This window comes from Saccopteryx bilineata, chromosome 5 (genome assembly GCF_036850765.1).
Source record: "Saccopteryx bilineata isolate mSacBil1 chromosome 5, mSacBil1_pri_phased_curated, whole genome shotgun sequence".
Taxonomy (NCBI): domain Eukaryota; kingdom Metazoa; phylum Chordata; class Mammalia; order Chiroptera; family Emballonuridae; genus Saccopteryx; species Saccopteryx bilineata.
In genome coordinates, this window is record NC_089494.1 from 161,761,046 (window position 1) to 161,781,870 (window position 20,825).

Below are 20,825 nucleotides of genomic sequence, written 5' to 3' on the forward strand. Positions count from 1 at the left end.
CAAAGCTGTATTGAGGTGAAACATTTGAAACTATTAAAATCCGGTGTGTGACTTACATTTTAAATTTTGCAGATTTGAAAAATAGACATTTTCCCACTCAGTTTCTTCATTTTATCTTTGCAACATAATCACTGTATCTCAATTACACATTCTCTTGAGATTAGACATAAAATTGAATTCTGGTATCGGTGTTTGACTCAATAAAAGCTACAGTAATTTTCTATAAAATTTTTATAGATAGTATAAAATTAAACCTTATAGTTACTGCACAAAGGGTGTTTGCAAATAAATATTCCAAACATTAAAAATGTACTATTTCCTGCTACTAAGTTCTTTATATACTGTATTATTTATTTCTTACAATGACCCCATACACATTGTGAAGTATATACTATATTATTCAGATTTCATGAAATAAAGTAATACTAAGGGAGGCTAATAAAACTTAGGAAGTGGTACACCCCAGGCTTAAAACACTGAGTTTGTATGCCTTAACTTTTATTTTTCTTTAAAAAATCTATATAATTAAGTTTGAATTGATTTTAAGTTATTTAACCAGAACAATTTGGTATTGTATTTTAATGTTTCACATTTAAAAGTGTCGCCGAGTGCCTAGCAACGGAAGTAATTTTTATGGAGAGATGTAAAGCACGTTTATTTCCAGTTTGCGACAGCAGCTCCTACCCTCTCTGTTGGCTTTCGGCCGGTAAGCCTGTGTTCCGCCTTTGCGAATTCAATTCTTACTTTATTCCGGGCCCTTCCCTGCTGTCGCCCCGGTCACCTTGCATCATGTTTAAGAAGTTTGATGAGAAAGAAAATGTGTCCAACTGCATCCAGTTGAAAACGTCAGTTATTAAAGGTATTAAGAACCAGTTGATAGAGCAGTTTCTAGGTATTGAACCACGGCTAAGTCAAATAATGCCTAAGAAAGATCCGGTCAAAATAGTGAGATGTCACGAACATATAAAAATCTTTAGAGTAAACGGAGAGTTACTGTTTTCTTAGACAAAGAGAAGGGCCTTTTTTCCAACTAAGACTGCTACACATATACCCTTTTATACTGCCGTGTCAGCAAGTTGATAAAGGAGCCATCAAATTTGTACTCGGTGGAGCAAATATCTAAGGTGACCATTTTTCTTGCAATGAAAAGGAAGACAAAAATAAATTGAAAACAATATCGTAAATAAAAGAAACCTTTTATTCATTGCAACAATAATAAAGTATAATATGAAAAGTGCATGTCTTTAATATTTTGTATGGTAATTATGCTTACATGCCTATTAATTTTTAATAGTAATTGTAAGAGGAAAGTACTCATTTAGTAAAACTAAATATCAAACAAAACCACTAATTTGGAGTGATATTTGGGTGTATTTATCATTTTCTAATTTAAAAAGTCTGTTTTATGCAACTATTGCATCAAAATGCATTGTCAACAGATATGGTTTAAGGTTAGATTTCCACTTTAAAACTCAAATTTCGGGAAAATACTTGTAAATAAAATTACATGTATTTGGAAATTATTAAGTAGAAAATGAATTAATAAATCATTAATTGTGCTTACCTGTGATTGAATATTCACTGAGAAAAAAATAATTGTGAGTCTACAATGTTGTACGTGCGGTGTCATGTTTCAGTAAAAACTACACAAAGCCATTTGTGTGCTAGGTATATGGGGCACTCTATCAAGGTCTCCCGTGGGGAGTGCATGCATCTCATAATCGCGTCTTGCCACAGTATACTAGCCTTGGCGAATCATCATATCAAATACAGATACGTCACATCGCACAAAATAGATTGACTCTGCATTGATCGAATATGGACATTTACAGATTAGTCTTCCAATATCAAAAAGGAGGACATATAGAAGGATACTTTTCAAGTGAGGATGGAACTTACAAAAGAAGGACTGTCCTCCCTAAAGGAGGATGATTGGTCACCTTAAAATATCCTGTGTCCAGGCTTAACATCTCCGGGAACCAAGCTTTACCCTGCTGCAGTGGATATGATTGTTGCAATCATAGGAGAAGGAAAACAGCATGTCCCTTATTACCATAAAACCTGGGGGCAGAGCAATCATATTTCTGGTTGTCATTAGCATTTTTATTTTGAAGGCTGAATGAATTATAGGAGTGCCATGCTCAAAAGTTCTTCCAGGGATTCAGGTGGTCTCTGCCAAAGGAGTTTCTGAGCAGTGTAAGAAAGAGAATAATTATGTGAACCAATGCTTAACTCCAAGTCACTTAAAAAAAACTTTGGAATGAAATGTGTAGGAGAAGCTAGATACACCAGGTGCCCAGATTGGGGCTGCAGCAGGGTTTCCATAGCAAGGAAGGAGTTTAGTGTATTTTTGGTATGGTGGGATCAGCCAAAGCCAGGATGCCCTTTAGAGCTCAGATACACAGCTCTTAATCAGGAGTCATCTTTCCAACCATCTGGGGAACTTGTTAGGAATAGATTCTATTCCAGAAGTCTTTGATGGGTCTGGTATGTATATTTTGACTAAGTTCCCTTGGTGATTCTGGGACCCACCCCTTGGGTAAGACGGTACACCAGCCCCAGCTGTGCAGAGGAGGCAGGCCTTGGATGTATGGTCACGTACTACTGAAGCCAAGGTCCAGAGTTTATTAAATGAGATAGCACACGTCCAGTGCTTAGCACTGAGTACATGACATACTGTTACTGGGTCAGGAACAGGGTAATTCTAGGATAGAAAGAAGAAGGAGGGTCAGGAACACAGGATCAGATCATCAGGCCAAGGGGAGCGAGAGTCAGGGTAAACATGACAGGAGAGACCCCAGGATTCAGGTCTTCAGGTTGGAACAACCTAAAAAACTAGAGTCGGGTTCATGAGCGATGCAAGTGAATAAGGGCCTTGAACACTCATCTCTGCTGAATGCTGACCTCTTACTACTCTGCCAGTTAACTTCTGCTTGTTCACCCTTTCCAATTCCTCACCTATTCCTAACATTATTTCCCCAGTACTAAGATCCCGACATTACAGGAAATCAATTCACTCTGTGCCAGAGTCCCATGGCAGAGTTTCAATTTTCCAAGTAGCCAACATGTAAATGACTTTCCTTCCCATCTGGATCCCTAGTGCCCCCTTTCTGGCAACTGCAGAGAAACAAGATCAAGAACGAGTCAGCTCAAGGAAGGATTTCAATGAAGGTCATGACAGTGGTCATATGGGAACCTTGGTGTGAGTAATGACATGAGTCTCTTGTCTGGCAGAATCAAACTTTTCTTTTAGCACTAAGTGACCCTGTTATCAAGAACGTAATTGCTTCATTTGCCAACCTGGAATAGATTTAGTATTAAAGTGTGGAAAATGAGATTACCTGACAGAGAAATTGTTCTACCCTTCTGGACAGTCAGGGAGCCAGTTGCACTGAATGCCACGGAGGAGGAATGAGAGGAGAACTATCAGGTTGGCCTCTCTCCTCTGTCCTGGGACCTGGTTCTGACTGTGCCCTGCTGGCCTCCCCTGTGGGCTGAGAAGCAAACAGAAGCAAACATCCTTCCCTGCCCGCAATTCCAGGCTGGTGCTTGGTTTCTCCTTTTTGGTCCAAGTGTGACAAGTAATGTATTCATTTGCTTAAATATGAAAGTGAACATCTGCGAATTTAGCTTCAGTGCTCCTTTTATGCACATGAATTTTAGAACCTGCGCCAGTTTTAATAATTGTTCTTTGCCTGTATCTTTCCTAGTTTAATCTTTCACCCTTTTCTTCTCCTTTTTAAATTTTAGATTCATCTTTTTACTTGCTTTGTTACCCACGTTTCTCCCTTTCGTCCATGTTCTTTGGGGTGGTAGACAAAATTCTGGAATGGAAATCATGAGATCTAAGTTCTAATCTGATCCTATCATGAGTTATTTGCATAACATTGGGCAAGTTAGCTCTCCTCTCTGGGTTTTAGTTTTCTTATTTTTTTAATATAAAATGAGGGACTAGACAAATTCTGACAACCCTTCTAACCTCTCTGATCTTTCATATGACAGCTCACTCTGGACTTAGCTCTACTCACCAGTGTCTATGCTGCAGTAACAGGACCCTCTCTCTCCAGCCCCCGCCACCCCTCTCCTCCCAGCTTAGCCCATACCGTCTCCTCATACATTCAGGTGTGTGACCAGTATGCTGGGACTTGAGACTGTTTTAGAATGCTCCTCAGCTGAAGGAAGAAAGGGAGCATTTAGTGGCTGCCATTGGGAAGTTAATGTATTTAAGTGGTAAATCTGGCTTCTGAGTGCTGCTTGAAGAACAGAGGGCCTCTTAACAAGGCTCACGTGGGGCAGGATTAGCTGTCAACTTGCTGCCCCGCTAACTACCGCCTGGCAGCACTGCAGCCTCCATCTTCATGCTGCAGGTGGCTAGGTAGTATTTGCCTTCTCCAGCTGCTCTGTTTGCTTTTCTGACTGTGATGGTCATAGTCAGAAAGTTAGTGAAGCAATAGACACTCCTCTGGGTGATTAAACTCTCAGAGACGGTGAAGCATGAGATCAGGCTATCCCCAAGTTCTCACTTTCCTGGAGGTATATCTAGTAGGCAGTCCTCCTCATTGAGATTTTCTAAGGGTCAGGGGTAAGTATGGCCCATTCATCTGGGATGCAATGTTTGCTGTTCATGAAGTGTAGCAAGGAGGGTGTGGCCACTGTATTTGATGATTTGTTTAAATTCTAGAAGTTCTCAGCTGGCAGGATGTTTTACAGCTGTGCCCTTCACTGGGCAGTGCCCCTAGTATTGGAAAGCAGCCCACTCTGTGGTGGAGATTCACTGCCAGTGACCACTGAGGCAGGTATGCAACTGCCCAGCCCCCTTGCTGGGGAAATTCAGAAAGACCACGCCAATCCAGAGCTCTTCTTAGGATTATCAGAGGCCTCAGCTGCAACTGCTTTATGGGTCAGCTCCTCCCTTGCTCGATCGTGTCTTCCTCAATCTTTACTCTGTATTTTTCAAGAATATTTGTCCCAAGCGTTCTGCATATAGCTCTCTGTCTCTTAGTCTTTCTATGGACCCTAAATTGAGACATACAGAAGACACACATGTCCTGTCTGGTGTCCCCTCATTGTGGGCAGGTGCTCCATGTCTCCGCCTTCTTCATGTGCCTGACACAGTGCTCATGGTCGTCATCGAATAAATGAATAATGAATGAAGACAGAGAAGTTTAGAATTGTGTTTTGTTCTTCAACTGAGCTTACCATTCTAACACTTCTCAGACATATAAATATAAAGGGAGAAAAACTCATGAAAAGTCCATTTTAAGTCAATTACTGAGAGTTTGGAAAAATGACTTTAGGGAGCATACTAAGATGTACAACTTTTACAATAGTGGCTGTTATGGTTGTTGTCTTTTCAGTGAAAAGACATCAAGTTTGACAGGCCAGGAGTGGGACTCAATCACCGGGAAACCTGTGACCTGCAGAGCTCTGATGCTCTCTTAGCGCCTTGCCAGTTCTTGCCCAGAGATCCTTCCTCGATCTGGAAGCTGGTAAACAGACCCTGGCCTGCTGATGGTTCAGAACTGTTCTGATTTATGAATTAGGTTCTTCTGTCCCCAGACCTCCCTCTGCCTCCTCCAGTCTCCCTTCTGTGCCTCTAGCCCCAGGGGTTGCTGACATCAGGCCCGAACTGTCTGGCTTAGATCAGATAGTTCCCCATGGGGGTGTGCTGGCTACCTGGCATCAAGCTGTGGGCTTTGTGCTTGGCCTTCTTCCCTCAACCTTGCAGCTACCCTAAATGGATGCTTGTGTCTTTCCAGAACTCAGTCTTAGGCGACCTCATGGCAGTCCCAAGGGTAGCAAGTAGGCCTGCCATTTCTTCTAGCAGAGTTCTTGAGGGCTGCCATTGCCTGCCACTGAAGGAAGAACACTCATTATTGCGTTTTCACAACTTTTATACTTGTTATTCTTCCTTAAACATGCCAGGCCAATATTTGGTAGAGTAGTTGTTTAAGTCTTAGACTTGAATGTCTCAGAGAGGCAAACATAAAATTAACATTCATTCAGTGCTGTTGATATGATGAGCAAAGCGCTTTTTCTTCTTACGTTATTTATGTGTTTCAACAATCCTATGAGGTATTGCCCAGAAAAGGAGAGTAGCTTGTCCAAAATACTGCAGAGGAAGGGAACTGCCAGAGGGGACAATGTATCTGTTACAGGGCTAGGATTTGAACTAGGCAGTCTGGCTCTAGAGCCCACCTCCTTATGTACCACTAGGTGGCATTGCTCTTCTGCATAACCTGACCTTTTTGCAAAAAGCACCAGTCACCTTTGTAGCTAGCTCTGCCACTACTTTTGGGGGAAGCTCTGGAGAGTCACCCAACTCTGCTGGACTTGAACAAGAGTGCTGTCTGGATTGCCTTTAAGATTGTTGCTAGGCCCTGGCAGGTTGGCTCAGCGATAGAGTGTCAGCCCAGCGTGTGGAAGTCCTGGGATTGATTCCCAGTCAGGGCACACAGGAGAAGTGCCCATTTGCTTCTCCCTCCTCCCCCCTTTCCTTTCTCTCTATCACTTCCCCTCCTGCAGCCAAGGTGCCATTGGAGCAAACTTGAGTAGGGTTGCTTGCTTCTCTTCTATGATCTGAGAACCCACTGCTCTCTTCTGTCTCACATGTGGACTCTGCCCATTTCATGTGGTGGGTTCTCACCCATCTCCTCATTGTCCTCTTGTTCCACATGACCTTTTTGGGCAGATCCATGTGTCTCAAAGGCTCAGCTAATCTTTAACTCAATCCACATTGTGCATCTGAGCCCCAGGCCTGCCTGTCCAACTTTCTATAGGGTCATTTCTACCTGGATGGCCTGTAGGGCCTTTACACTCAGTATGTCAAAAATGGGAATGATTAGTTCTCTGACCTCACAAAACTTCTCCTCTGTTCTCTGTAAACTTGATAATCCTATAGACCCTTAGTTATTCAAGCTAGAATTGAAGAGTCTTTCCTGTAGGTCCTCACCATGCATACCTTGTATTGCCCAAACAAAGCCGTGCACGTCTCTGTGTCTCCAGGCCTGCTCTCTGTCAGCGTTAGCCAGTATGGCCTTCATAAATTTTAAACCAGTTCTTAGCTTTTCTCTGCTAATACTCTTCAACAGCCATCCATCTTGCCAGGGTTGAGTTAGAAATCCTTAGTTTAACACAAAACCCCATTACTGGGTCTCTGCTGCCTCTACAAAATATGTCTCACAAGGAACTTGCTTATGTGAATTGTGGTTTTTGTTAATTTTTATTTGAGTTATGTCATAGTCTCTCTGGTTTTAAATTGCAAATTCCTAGGGGGGCAAGTACTGAGCACTTTATGATTTGTTGAATTTTTGAAAGCCTGATAGAAAGCTCTACCTCCTGCCTGGAGCCTTTCTTTCTGCACCCTTGCCTGCCTGTCTGTTAATTGCTGAGGCAGCAAAAGGTGGAGGACAAGAATCCTGCAGTCTGGCCTCGGCCACCCACTAGCTGTGCAACCTGGAGTAAAACACCTGACTTTTTAGTTTTCTCCTCTGTGAAATAAGCTAGTTGAAGACAATTCAGAAATGGTCACCAGGTGTCCTCAAACTCTTTAATATCTGTGGTCAGATTCCTGGGCTAATGTAGTGTCATGGCCACACACTAGGGGAAGTATTGACTGAAATGTGCTGAGAAGTCCATGTTCTGGGCCCTGTTTTGCTTTGTTTCCACAAATACTGGTGATGAAGATCATGGTAGAGTGAATGCAGCTTTTCTATTCAGTGAGATATTTCCCCAGGACATTTGAGTTACTTAATGTCTTCATTTCTCTAGACAGGACTCCTCCCTTAGCATTCTACAGTGAAGCATGGGGCGAACTCACTGACCCTGCAAGGGAGGACACTGAGCATCTCTTTACATTCCTTTGGCCAGGACCACTTTTCTTATGCCCAACTGACATCCTGTGGCTGAAACAAATTCTTCTTAGCCTGCCCTAAGTGAGGATGATGACAGATTGGGGGACTATATGGCTGTGGACCCAGAATGTGCTGATAGGAATTCTGAGAATGAATCACAGGTGGAACAAGGGTAATTCAATGGTTTACCAAGGAACATGTCCAGCCCTTCATATCCCTCAGGGGAGCAAAGTGTTTTGGAGACACCTGTTTACTTGTGAAGTACAAAGGGCAGGTGATAACAGGATGACCAATTTTTCTGCATAGTTGTTGAGCCTACTACATATCAGGAACTGTGCCAGTGGCTGGGGACATCACAGTTAGCAAGATGTAGCACTTATCATCACAAAGAACAGAGAAACAAACAAGGAAATAGGCAATTACAATAAAATATGACAAGTACTGACGTTTTGGGTAGGCATGTTAGCTAAGGGGACACATCAGAGGGGTCCATACTTAGACATGGACTGTCTTAGGGAGCTTCCTAAAGAAGGTGATACCACAGTATTATACTGAAGGAAAGGTGAATATTCATAAGCCAGGCAGAAGAACTTCCTAGGCATTTGATGGAGCCTATTTTATACAGAAAACTCTAAGTAGTTCAATACGGTTAGAATCAATATAGAGCACAAGGGAAGGAAGGCCGAGGAATGAGGCTCAAGAAGTGGTTTGTAAAGAGGCTGCATTCTAAGAAGACTGGGCTTTCTCTTGAGGACAGTGCAAATTCAGTGCAGAACTAAAAGGGGAAATCCTTGTGTGGGAAGAGTAGTCTGACTGCTGTGTGGCTGTAGATTGGATGAGGGTGAGGACGGAAGGCTAAGACACTAGTTCAGATGCTTCTACTCTTGAGGAAAAGATTTACACATGTGTAGGCAACATTTATTGAAAAAACTATTTTTCTTGGCACCTTTATAGGAAGTCTATTGACTGTACATGTGTCCATCTGTTCCTGGCATCTGTTCTACTCTATTGGTCTGTATGTCTATCTTTTCACTGTATCACACTGTCTTAATTACTATACCTTTACAGTTAATCTTGAAATAAGGTAGTTTGAATCCTCCAAGTTGGTTATTTATCAAAATTGTTTTTACTATTTCAACTCCTTTGCTTGTTGATATAAATTTTAGAACCAATGTGATAATTTCTTAAAAAATGCACCATTTTTTAATTTTTATATTTGTCTCATCTATTCTTTGTTCTTTTACTTCCTGCTTTTTTTATTAACAGTGTATTGTTGCATCCACCGGGTATGAGAACAAACGTCGAGACTTTCAGGAGTTTAGATGTTACTTTATTGGCCAGTTTAACCTGCGCAGGGGCGAACTCCCAAGATGTCCAGAGACACCGTGCTCACGAGGATCTGCAAATGGAAGCCGTGCCTGGGGCTTACAGCCAGGTCCTTACATATCCTCAGTGAGCAAGCATAATACAGAAGCAGATGTGGCAGTTTAACTATTGGCTAGGGAGGTCTCAGGCAGCATAGCAACAGAGGCCGGCATAGCAACAGGGGCCGGGTTTTAGCTTAGCTGTGAATTTCAAACATAAACTTCTGATAAGGGTCTCTGACCTTCTTTGTTCCCAGCCTCACAGGATCATATCAGCACTCCCTGTTCCTTCAATAGTTACACTCTTGGCAGCCCTGGAATATCAGTACTCCCTGAATCTAACATGTATCAATTGTGTGTTTAGCTTTATCACTGTCTTATTAGCTACTTCAATTGTTTTCTGTGATTCCTCTGGAATTTAAAATATTAATCTCCTAGGGTCTGTACTTAAGTTCCATGGGTGTTCAACAAAGATTCTTGCCTCTGGCTGGTTATAATTCAAACGTGTCCTGGTTCTGTGTCACCTCTGGTAACGATTCAGCTAATAGCTCCCTTATCCTATTTTTGTAGCTTTGTGTAGTTTCACATTTCAGTATTTCATCGTGCAGTCAAGGGGACTCCTATGTACATTTCTGGGACTCTTGCTCTCTAGCTCCTGTTCTCTGGTACCTGTTATGCAATATCCATCCCCTGCAGCCTTCTTGTGCTAGATTTCAATCTGCTAAACTCAACAAGACTGTCATGCTCTGCTTGGTTTCTCCTCCTTGGACATTATTAAAGCCAGATATTCCTTCTGTTGGGCTCCCCTGGTCATATGTGTTGTAACCCACAGATGCAGACTCATTGGCACTCACATCCCTGATGTTTGCCGTGGAGTAAGCCAGAGCATAATCCTTGGACTCCTAGGCTGGGTTTGGGAAAAATTCACCCCTGGGACTGGGGGCATCAAGATCCAGCAATAATTACTGATGTTCTTGTTTCAAAGGAAGTTCCTACCATTTTAGTATCATGAAAAGATTTTGGGATACAGCCCTGCAAAAGCAAATTTTAGAACTCAGAGTTGTTCCTAGTGCATGACATTAAAATAAAACTATGAACAGTGTTCTACGTGGAAGAGAAATTCAGTAAATACTTGCTGAACTGAATCAGTTAAGACGTCAGATTATAGAGCCCTACCTATGCTAATCCCAACTTCAGAAAAAGTGACCTCACTCTTGTGAATGTTAAAGAATGGTAGCACTTTCCCAGGAGCAAGTTTTAACATATTCAGTTACTCCACACAGTTCACAACCTTACATTTATGAAACCCCATCTGCATAGAGTACAAAAGAAGGCTGTATTTTATCAATACCCTATTTAGGAGACTGTGCCCTCAGCCCATTTTTAACCTTTCTTTGCAGCAGTAGGGGGGAGGGCTGCCCACTGCTGGCTGTGTCCTGGCTTCCCTGTTTGCTGGTTTTCAGCTGGGTTTTATTTAGTATTGGGAGGCACTGAGGAGAGACTAGAAATGGAGGGGGGGGGTGTTTTCCCCTCCTTTTCTGAGGAATGCAACAACAGCTTCCATCGTTTGAGTTGTTTTGTCTCCCACCCAGTGGGTGCAGTGTGCCTGCATCCCCTGCCAGGGGACCTCCACTAGCTTTAACTTTGTAACTGTTCTTTCTTTTTGTTTTTTCTAAGATTTTTTAATTTATTCTTTTTTGGTAGAGGAGAGAGAGAGAGATAGAGAGAGAGAGAGAGAGAGAGAGAGAGAAGGGGCAAGAAGCAGGAAGCATCAAAATCCTCTATGGTCCTTGACCAGGGAAGCCTAGGATTTCGAACTGGAGACCTCAGCTTTCCAGGTTGACAGTTTATCTACCGTTCCACCCCAGATCAGGCTTTTTTTTGTTTTTTTTTGTTTTTGTTTGTTATTTTTTGTTTTTTTTATAAATAAATTTTTATTTTAATGGAGTGACATCAATAAATCAGGGTACATATATTCAAAGAAAAAATTTCCAGGTTATCTTTTCATTCAGTTCTGCTGAATACCCATCACCAAAAGAGAGATCATCCTCCGTCACCCTCTATCCAGTATTTTTTTGTACCCCTCCCCCTCCCCTTCCCCCTCTCCCTCCTTCCCTCCCCCCACCCCCCGTAACCACCACACTCCTGTCCATGTCTCTTAGTCTCACTTTTATGTCCCACCAATGTATGGAATCCTGCAGTTCTTGGTTTTTTTTTTCTGATTCGCTTATTTCACTCCGCATAATGTTATCAAGATTCCACCATTCTGCTGTAAGTGATCCGATGTCATCATTTCTTCTAGCTGAATAGTATACCATGGTGTATATGTGCCCCATCTTCTTTATCCAGTCTTCTATTTTTTTTTTACAGTGATTAAAAGCCTTTAAGTAAACTCTTGGCCAATACAGCAAGAATCCATAAAAGAGTAGTGTCCTTAACATGTTCACCAAGTCCACGTTGGCCCCATCACCATGCCAAATCCCTGAGAAATGCAACCCAACCACAGTTCAGTCTGTTAGGAGCTATCACAGGGAGCAGGAGTCCAGGAAAAGTCCACACAGGAAAAGTCCACATGGCACTGGAATTGTTGTCACCATTCTATACTTTGTAGCTCATGTCCAAGTCCCAATGACAGCTGCTTCTAGCTGGTAATGATTTAGGTAGACTGGAAAAGCCATTTTCAGCATGCGTGGATATGGAGCTTCTATTCTTCTCTGCCTGGAGAGTTGAGACCAGGTTGCTTTTCCCTGGAGCTCTGCGACTGTGGCATGGTAAAGATAACCTTGGGATACGCTAAGCTGGGTGGCAAAGGTAAATTCATAATACAAGTTGGCAAAAGGGGGAAGGAGAGCTCTAAATTAGGAGTAGGTCCCAGCCTGAAATATGAGTGGGGCTTTGAGGTAGGAGAAATAAAGGAAACACTATATACTAAGCAAAACAGCAGAAAATAGGACTATCAACACCCACAACAGAGATCTTTGAGGGAAGAATAAAAAACCTGACTATTCAGGCAAAACATAGTTAAGTGGCCCTTGTGCAAATGAGATCAGTTTACGTGCTTCTTGGAAGAAGAAGTGTCATAGATGAGGCCGATGGCCCTGGGCACCTTCAGCCTTCAGTAGCAAACCCCAGCTTTCTGGGCAACGTTAGGTCATAGGTGGCTGGAGCAGGGCTGGAAGAGACTGAACCTTCCCTTAGAGGAGCAAGGGGGAAGCCTACCTTCCAGTGTCCCTGTTTCCTCACAGCAGAGGCATGTAAGCCTGGCAGGCTTTAGCTCAATGACCTTTTTTTCCACTATTGAAGCAGGACCCAGATGGCATCCTATGAGACCCCTTTGGGGCGTTGGAGTCTTTAAGGGTGTATCCTAAAAGCTGGTAGTTCCTCTGATCTCTATTGAGCTTTTTCTGCCTCTAGGTATCTTAAAAGCCATGCTCAGATCTCTCTGAGGGGTTTGAGGATCCCCATCTGCCTATATAAATCTTTTCCATATATCTGGAGCTATTTGGAAAAAGACAAAACAGTGTTATTAGCTGGATCTAATAAAGAAGGTAGTAGTTTGCAGGCGAAAAAGATTTGGTATCTCCTGTTCATCAGCCTTCAAAAGAAATGTAAATTTTTTTTTTAAGTAAAAAGCATGATATGGTAGACCTGTAGGAGTCATTGGCCTGGTGTGCAGTATTCCCGGGTTCGATTCCTGGCCAGAGCACACAGGAAAAACGCCCATCTACCTCTCCACCCCTCCCCCACTCCCTCCCCTCCCTTCTCTCCTTCTTTCACTTCCCCTCCCACAGCCAAGGCTCCACCACAGCAAAGTCACCCCGGGCACTAAGGATGGCCCCATGGCCTCTGCCCCAGTTGCTAGAATGACTCTGGTTGTAACAGAGCTACACCCCAGATGGGCATAGCATCCCCCCCTGGTAGGCATGCCAGGTGGATCCCAGTCAGGCGCATGCAGGAGTCTGCCTGACTGCCTCCCCATTTCCATCCTCAGAAAAATACAAAAAATAAATAAATAAAAAAAATTACAACAACAACAAAAAAAAGTAAATAGGAAAAAAGAAAAAAAAGGGGAGAATTCCCTTGTGTTAAAGCTCCAGGGAGCATGGAGTGAGCTTGAGTATGTCCTATGAAACATGGAGCTCTATGTTGACATATAAGTCTTTGAAGAAGAAGGAACAGCTGAAATAGTTCATCAGCATTTGTCCCTAAGACAGCAGTCTTTATAGTGGAAACACCATAAGTAAATATTTGCTGTCTGTCTATAGATTAAAGGGGGAATATGGCAACTGCTGAACATGCTCTTTGTGCCCCTCCCCTCCCCCAAACCCCTCCCTCTCCTCCCCCCACCCTGTAACCCCAACACTGTTGTCCATGTTTCTGAGTCTCATCTTTATGTCCCACCTATGTATGGAATCATATAGTTCTTAGTTTTTTCTGATTTACTTCTTTCGCTCAGTATAATGTTATCAAGGCCCATCCATGTTGTTGTAAAAGATCCTGTCATCATTTCTTATGGCTGAGTAGTATACTATAGCATATATTTACCAAAGCTTTTTAATCCACTCGTCCTCTGATGGACACTTGGGCTGTTTCCAGATCTTTGCTATTGTGAACAATGCTGCCATAAACATGGGGGTGCATTTCTTCTTTTCAAACAGTGCTATGGTGTTCTCGGGGTATATTCCTAACAGTGGTATAGCTGGGTCAAAAGGCAGTTTGATTTTTAATTTCTTGAGGAATCTCCATACTGTTTTCCAGGGTGGCTGCATCAGTCTGCATTCCCACCAGCAGTGCAGGAGGGTTCCCTTTTCTCCACATCCTCGCCAGCACTTATTCTGTATTGTTTTATTGATGAGCGCCATTCTGACTGGTGTGAGGTGATATCTCATTGTGGTTGTAATTTCCATTTCTCTAATCATTAGTGATGTTGAACATTTTTTCATATGCCTATTGGCCATCTGTGTGTCCTCTTTTGAGAAGTGTCTATTCATTTCTTTTGCCCATTTTTGGATTGGATTGTTTGTCTTCCTGGTGGTATTAAGTTTTACAAGTTCTTTATAAATTTTGGTTATTAACCCCTTATCAGACGCAATGTCAAATATATTCTCCCATTGTGTAGTTTGTCTTTTTATTCTGTTCTTATTGTCTTTAGCTGTGCAGAAGCTTTTTAGTTTGATAAAGTCCCATTTGTTTATTCTGTCTTTTATTTCAGTTGCCTGTGGGGACAAATCAGCAAATATATTGCTGTGAGAGATGTCGGAGAGCTTACTGCCTATGTTTTCTTCTAAGATGCTTATGGTTTCACGGCTTACATTTAAGTCTTTTATCCATTTTGAGTTTATTTTTGTGAGTGGTGTAAGTTGGTGGTCTAGTTTCATTTTTTTGCAGGTAGCTGTCCAATTTTCCCAACACCATTTGTTGAAGAGGCTGTCTTTACTCCATTGTATTTCCTTACCTCCTTTGTCAAATTTCAGTTGTCCATAGAGCTGTGGATTTATTTCTGGGTTCTCCATTCTGTTCCATTGATCTATGTGCCTGTTCTTATGCCAGTACCATGCTGTTTTGAGTACAATGGCCTTATAATATAACTTGATATCCGGAAGTGTGATACCTCCCGCTTTATTCTTCCTTTTCAAGATTGCTGAGGCTATTCATGTTCTCTTTTGGTTCCATATAAATTTTTGGAATATGTGTTCTAAATCTTTGAAGTAAGTCATCGGTATTTTAATCAGTATTGCATTGAATTTATAAATTACTTTGGGTAATATAGACATTTTAATGATGTTTATTCTTTTTAACCATGAGCACGGTATATGCCTCCACTTGTTCGTATCTTCCCTGATTTCTTTTATCAATGTTTTATAATTTTCTGAGTACAAGTCTTTAATCTCCTGGGTTAGATTTATTCCTAGGTACTTTATTTTTTTGGTTACAATGGTAAAGGGGATTGATTCCTTGATTTCTCTTTCTGACAGTTCATTATTAGTGTATAAAAATGCCTCTGATTTCTGAGTATTGATTTTATATCCTGCCACCTTGCCGAATTCATTTATCAGGTCTAGTAGTTTTTTGACTGAGACTTTAGGATTTTCTATATACAATATCATATCATCTGCAAATAATGATAGTTTTATTTCTTCTTTTCCAATTCGGATGCCTTTTATTTCTTTTTCTTGTCTGATTGCTGTGGCTAGGACTTCCAGAACTATGTTGAATAAGAGTGGTGAAAGGGAGTACCTCTGCCTTGTTCCTGATCTTAAGGGGATTGCTTTTAATTTTTGCCCATTGAGTATGATGTTGGCAATGGGTTTGTCACAGATGTCAACATGCTTTTATCAGGTTGAGGTATGTTCCCTGTATTCCCACTTTGCTGAGAGTTTTGATCATGAGTGGGTGCTGAACTTTATCAAATCCTTTTTCTGCATCTATTGAAATTATCATGTGGTTTTTTCTCCTTTCTTTTGTTTATGTGATGAATCACATTGATTGATTTGCGAATATTGTACCAGCCTTGCCTCCCAAGAATAAATCCCACTTGATCATGGTGTATGATTTTTTCATATATTGCTGGATCTGGTTTGCTAATATTTTGTTGAGGATTTTTGCATCTAAGTTCATCAGGGATATTGGCCTATAATTTTCTTTTTTTGTGTTGTCTTTGCCTGGTTTTGGAATCAGAATTATGCTCGCCTCAAAAAAGGAGTTTGAAAGTCTTCCTTCCTCTTGAATTTTTTGAAATAGCTTGAGAAGGATAGGAGTTAGTTCTTCTTTAAATATTTGGTAGAATTCACTTGTGAAGCCATCAGGCCCAGGACTTTTCTTTTTTGGGAGTTTTTTGATAGCTGTTTCAATTTCATTTGTTGTAATTGGTCTGTTTAGGTTTTCTGATTCTTCCAGATTGATTTTTGGAAGATTATATGATTCAAGGAATTTGTCCATTTCATATAGGTTGTCTAGTTTTTTGGTGTACAGTTCTTCATAGTATTTTCTTACAATATTTTGTATTTCTGTTGTGTCAGTTGTTATTTCTCCACTCTTGTTTCTAATTTTATTTATTTGAGTCCTCTCTCTTTTTTTCTTGGTGAGTCTCGTTAAAGTTTCATCGATCTTGTTTACCTTTTCAAAGAACCAGATCCTGGTTTCATTGATCCTCTGTATTGTTTCTTTAGCCTCTGTGTCATTTATTTCTGCTCTGATCTTTATTATTTCCTTCCTTCTACTAGCTCTGGGCTTTACTTGCTGTTCTTTTTCTAGTTCTTTTAGATGCAGGGTAAAGTTGTTTATTTGAGCCTTTTCTAGCTTCTTGAGGTATGCCTCTAATGCTGTGTCCCATAAATTTTGAGTTGATGTATGCTCATTATCGTTTGTTTCTAGGAATTTTTAAATTTCTTCTTTGATCTCAATGTTAACCCATTCGTTATTTAATAACGTGCTATTTAGTTTCCAAGTGTTTGAATGTTTTTCAATTTTTCCATTGTGGTTGATTTCTAGTTTAATGCCATTGTGATCAGAGAAAGTGCTCGATATGATTTCAATCTTCTTAAATTTGTTGAGACCGCTTTTGTGCCCTAACATGTGGTGTATTCTAGAGAATGTACCATGAGCGCTTGAAAAGAATGTATATTCTGCTGCTTTAGGGTGAAAGGTTCTGAAGATATCTATTAAATCGAGTTGATCTAATATGTCCTTTAAGTCTGCTGTTTCTTTGTTGATTTTCTTTCTTGAGGATCTATCTAATGATGTTAATGGGGTATTGAAATCCCCTACTATTATAGTATTACTGTTGATCTCGCCCTTTAAGTCCATCAAAGTCTTTATATATTTAGGTGCTTCTATATTAGGTGCATATATTTTTAATGGTTATATCTTTCTTTTGGATTGCTCCCTTTATCATTATGTAGTGACCTTCTTTATCGCTAACTATGGTCTTTCTTTTAAAGTCCATTTTGTCTGATATAAGTATTGCTACCCCAGCTTTTTTTTCATTTCCATTTGCGTGAAATATATTTTTCCATCCTTTTATCTTCAGTCCGTGTGCATCTTTTGACTTAAGATGTGTCTCTTGTAGACAGCATATGTATGAGTCCTGTTTTCTTATCTACGCAGCTACCCTATGTCTCTTGATCAGATCATTTAATCCATTAACATTTATGGTTATTACTGATATGTAATTGTTTATTGCCTTTTTTTTTTCTTTGAAACTGTATTCCTCTTTTGCTGTATTCTTTTTTTCCTTTGATCTGCTTACAACAGGTCCCTTAGCATTTCTTGCAGCCTTGGTTTCATTGCAGTGAATTCCTTGTTGTTGTTTTTTTGTCTGTAAAGCTTTTTATTTCTCCTTCAATTTTAAATGATTGCCTTGCTGGATAAAGTAGTCTTGGTTGTAGGTTCTTGTTCTGCATTACTTTGAATATTTCTTGCCATTCCCTTCTGGCCTCAAGTGTTTCTGTTGAGAAGTCAGAAGTCATCCTTATGGGGGCTCCTTTGTAGGTGATAGTCTTTTTTTCTCTAGCAGCTTTTAATATTTTCTCTTTATCATTTAGCTTTGGTATTTTAATTATGATGTGTCTTGGTGTTGGTTTCTTTGAGTTTCTCCTTAATGGAGTTCTCTGTGATTCCTGAACATGTGTAATGTTTTCCTGCCTTAATTGGGGGAAGTTTTCTGCTATAATATGTTTGAACAATGTCTCTATCCCTTGTTCTTTCTCTTCTTCAGGAACCCCTATGATGCAGATGTTATTTCTCTTCATGTTGTCATAGAGCTCTCTTGAGTTTTCTCAGACTTTTTGAGTATCTTTTCTTTTTTCTGCTCTGCTTCCATGCCTTTATTTATTGTGTCCTCTAACTCACTAATTTGATTCTCTGCTTCATCCATCCTGCTTTTAATTCCTTCCATTGTATTCTTTATTTCAGATATTGTATTTGTCATTTCTGACTGATTCTTTTTTATTATTTCAATGTCATTTTTATATTTGTTATCTCTTTATTTAGGTTTTCATAATGGCCATCTATGGTTGTTCTGATATCTTTGAGCATCCTAACAATCATTATTTTAAACTCTGCATCTGGTAATTTGGTTATATCTGATTCACTTAGGTCCTTTTCTGGGGATTTCTCTTGGTTTATTTGTGTTGTATTTCTCTGTCTCTGCATTTTCTCTTCACGGGAGTGGCTGTGGTCACGTGCTCAGGTGCACAAGCATTGGTGGCCTTGGCCTTTGCCCCGCCCCCGTGTGTGACATTATGCTCGGTCCTGAGGGCACTGGCGAGCACCTTAGCTCAGCTGCAAGTCTCCTCCTGTTTCCGGGCTTTCGCCCTGCCATTGCAGGAGGAGCCCACTCGAGGAACGGCTGCTAGACTTGGCTCTACCGCCAGGCAGGACTGCGTTCCCAAGCTCAGCTCAGTAGCGGAACTCCACCTCTACTGGGATTTTGGCTCCACTCCCGCGGGAGGAGCTGACTACCAAGTTAGACCGCAAGCATGGGTTGCTCAGGCAGGGCAAGGCTGTGCTCCTCTGCCCTTGCTCAGGGGCTGGTCTCCACCCTTTCCATGGTTCCCACCCCTTTCCCCCACAGGCTGGATTACAGGCTGCTGGCAGCTGAGCTTGACCGCTTTTGCATGCCCCCTTCTCCCTAGCCGGGCAAGATTGAGCTCACACCTGAGCCCAGTGGTGGCCAGCCGGCTTCTGCCCCTGCCAGCAGAAACGCACTTCTGTCTCCCGCTGCCGCCCGCCCTCCGGCGCGCCCTCAGCCACGTGGGTGGGGCCGTTGCAGCTCGGACCCTAAGACTCACTACTGTAGACCCAAAAGCTCCCTCCTTCTATGCGACTCTGCTCTGAATTCCGCAGGGGAGCTTGTTTGGCTGCTCTCCTGCTTCCCTTTGCTGGTATTGCTGTTTCCGGGGGGAAATATTCACTTCAGCTTTGGGAGGTGACTCATCCCAGGTGTAAGGCCAGAAGCCATGGCCAGGGCCACTATCACAGCCGTCTGGCCCATGCAGGTTCGCATTGGATTCGGACAGTCGGTAAAGAAACCATGGAGCCAAAAACTGGTGGGCCATAGTCTTTAATCTAGCTTGCACCCGGCAGGCAAGTAAAAATACACACTGGGCTCCAAAACCCAGTCACATTCAGTGCTCACAAAGCTACTGATTTATCCGAGTTTCCTAGAATCAAAGGTTTTTAGCTCACCAGACTTATTCTCTTCAGTTCCCCATCTCCTTCCTTATCCCAGATACAAACTCTGTACAAACTGGCATCTCACTCAGCACTCCGCCATCTTGGCTGCTTTTCCTGGCCTTCTCCACGTGGCCTCCTCCCACTGCTGGCTCTATTCTCTCTGCTCTCTCATGCTAACCTCAGGAACCAAGAGAGCAAACTCCCGCTTCATCCCCATTTTATAGTGTAGAAATCCAAACCCTTAATCCAATATACAAAATAGGGTAGTCTCTAATACAAAGTCACTTCTCTGAGGCATGATTGAATTGTATCGCCCCACATCAAAAAGGGTGGGAAAGGCTTAATCCCAAAACCAAGCCCCAGACTACAAGGATTCTCAACACACATTAATAATATCACCTGGGTGATGGCCTACTCATGGGCAGCATAATCTTTAACAAAGTGAGCATAATACATTTTATCTGCCCAACACCAGGGGTTAGGGTGGCTATCTCCCAAAATGCTTCTCCCTGTGCCTTCTAGATTACACTCTCTTCCTGTTACTCTGGTCCTCTCCTCTCTCTCCCTGTCCCCAGGAGCCCCGGGTGGGTGGTTATGTGAGAGATGTTCTGCGCGGTCCCTTTAAGAGGGATCCTGGGTCTGAGAAATCAGACTCTTACTCAAAAACAGTATCCTGACTTGTTTCCAGCTAAATACTGTTTTTATGCCTCTTCTGGGCTCTGGGGCTACAGGCTGGGGCTTTGTTCCTGGGGCTCAGGACCCTTTCCCCTCTGCTAAACTCACTTCCCGCCACGCGAGTCTCTCCCTGCTGTCGTTCACTCCTGGGAGATGGGCAGACCTCTCCGCGTTTCCCCGTTTCCGCTTTTCCTACCAGTCTCTGTGTGGCTTCTTCAGTGTTCCTTGGTTGAAGAGTCCTCTTAGTTTAGTCCAAAGTAGGTTTTTCCAGATGATAGTTACTTAGACCTTCTTAATGCCTTTGCTCAGAAGTCTCAGGATGTAACTTTGTTTATATTGCACTGGTCAAAAGGTTATAGGCCTTTTCTTTGATTTTTAAGCATGTAATTTTCAACCTTTTTACACTTGGGGACAGGTGAAAATAGAATCATTCTGGGGACCACCTGTAGAAATCACCCTGAGCATAAGTGAATTTGACTAAGATCATTTTGGTTTATAATCTTCATACAACAACAGAAAGGTTAACTCATTCTCGGTGTACACAAAATTTCTGGTCGTCTCGTTCATGGACTACTGATAAGAACACTGTCTTGCCGGATCTATTGTAGCATAGAGGATAAAAGCCTCTACTGGAATGCTGAGGTTGATGGTTCAAAACCCCAGGCTTGACCTGTCAAGGCACCTATGAGAAGCAACAAATTCATGCTTCCCACTTCTCCCCCGAACCTGCCTCTCTCTCTCTCTCTCTCCTTCTCTC

The 20,825-nt window shown here is 41.8% G+C and overlaps 1 pseudogene; it reads left to right on the forward strand.

Moving 5' to 3' along the window:
- Positions 1-789: 789 nt before the first annotated feature.
- LOC136306582 (malignant T-cell-amplified sequence 1-like) lies at positions 790-20,549 on the forward strand (annotated as a pseudogene).
- Positions 20,550-20,825: the final 276 nt, after the last annotated feature.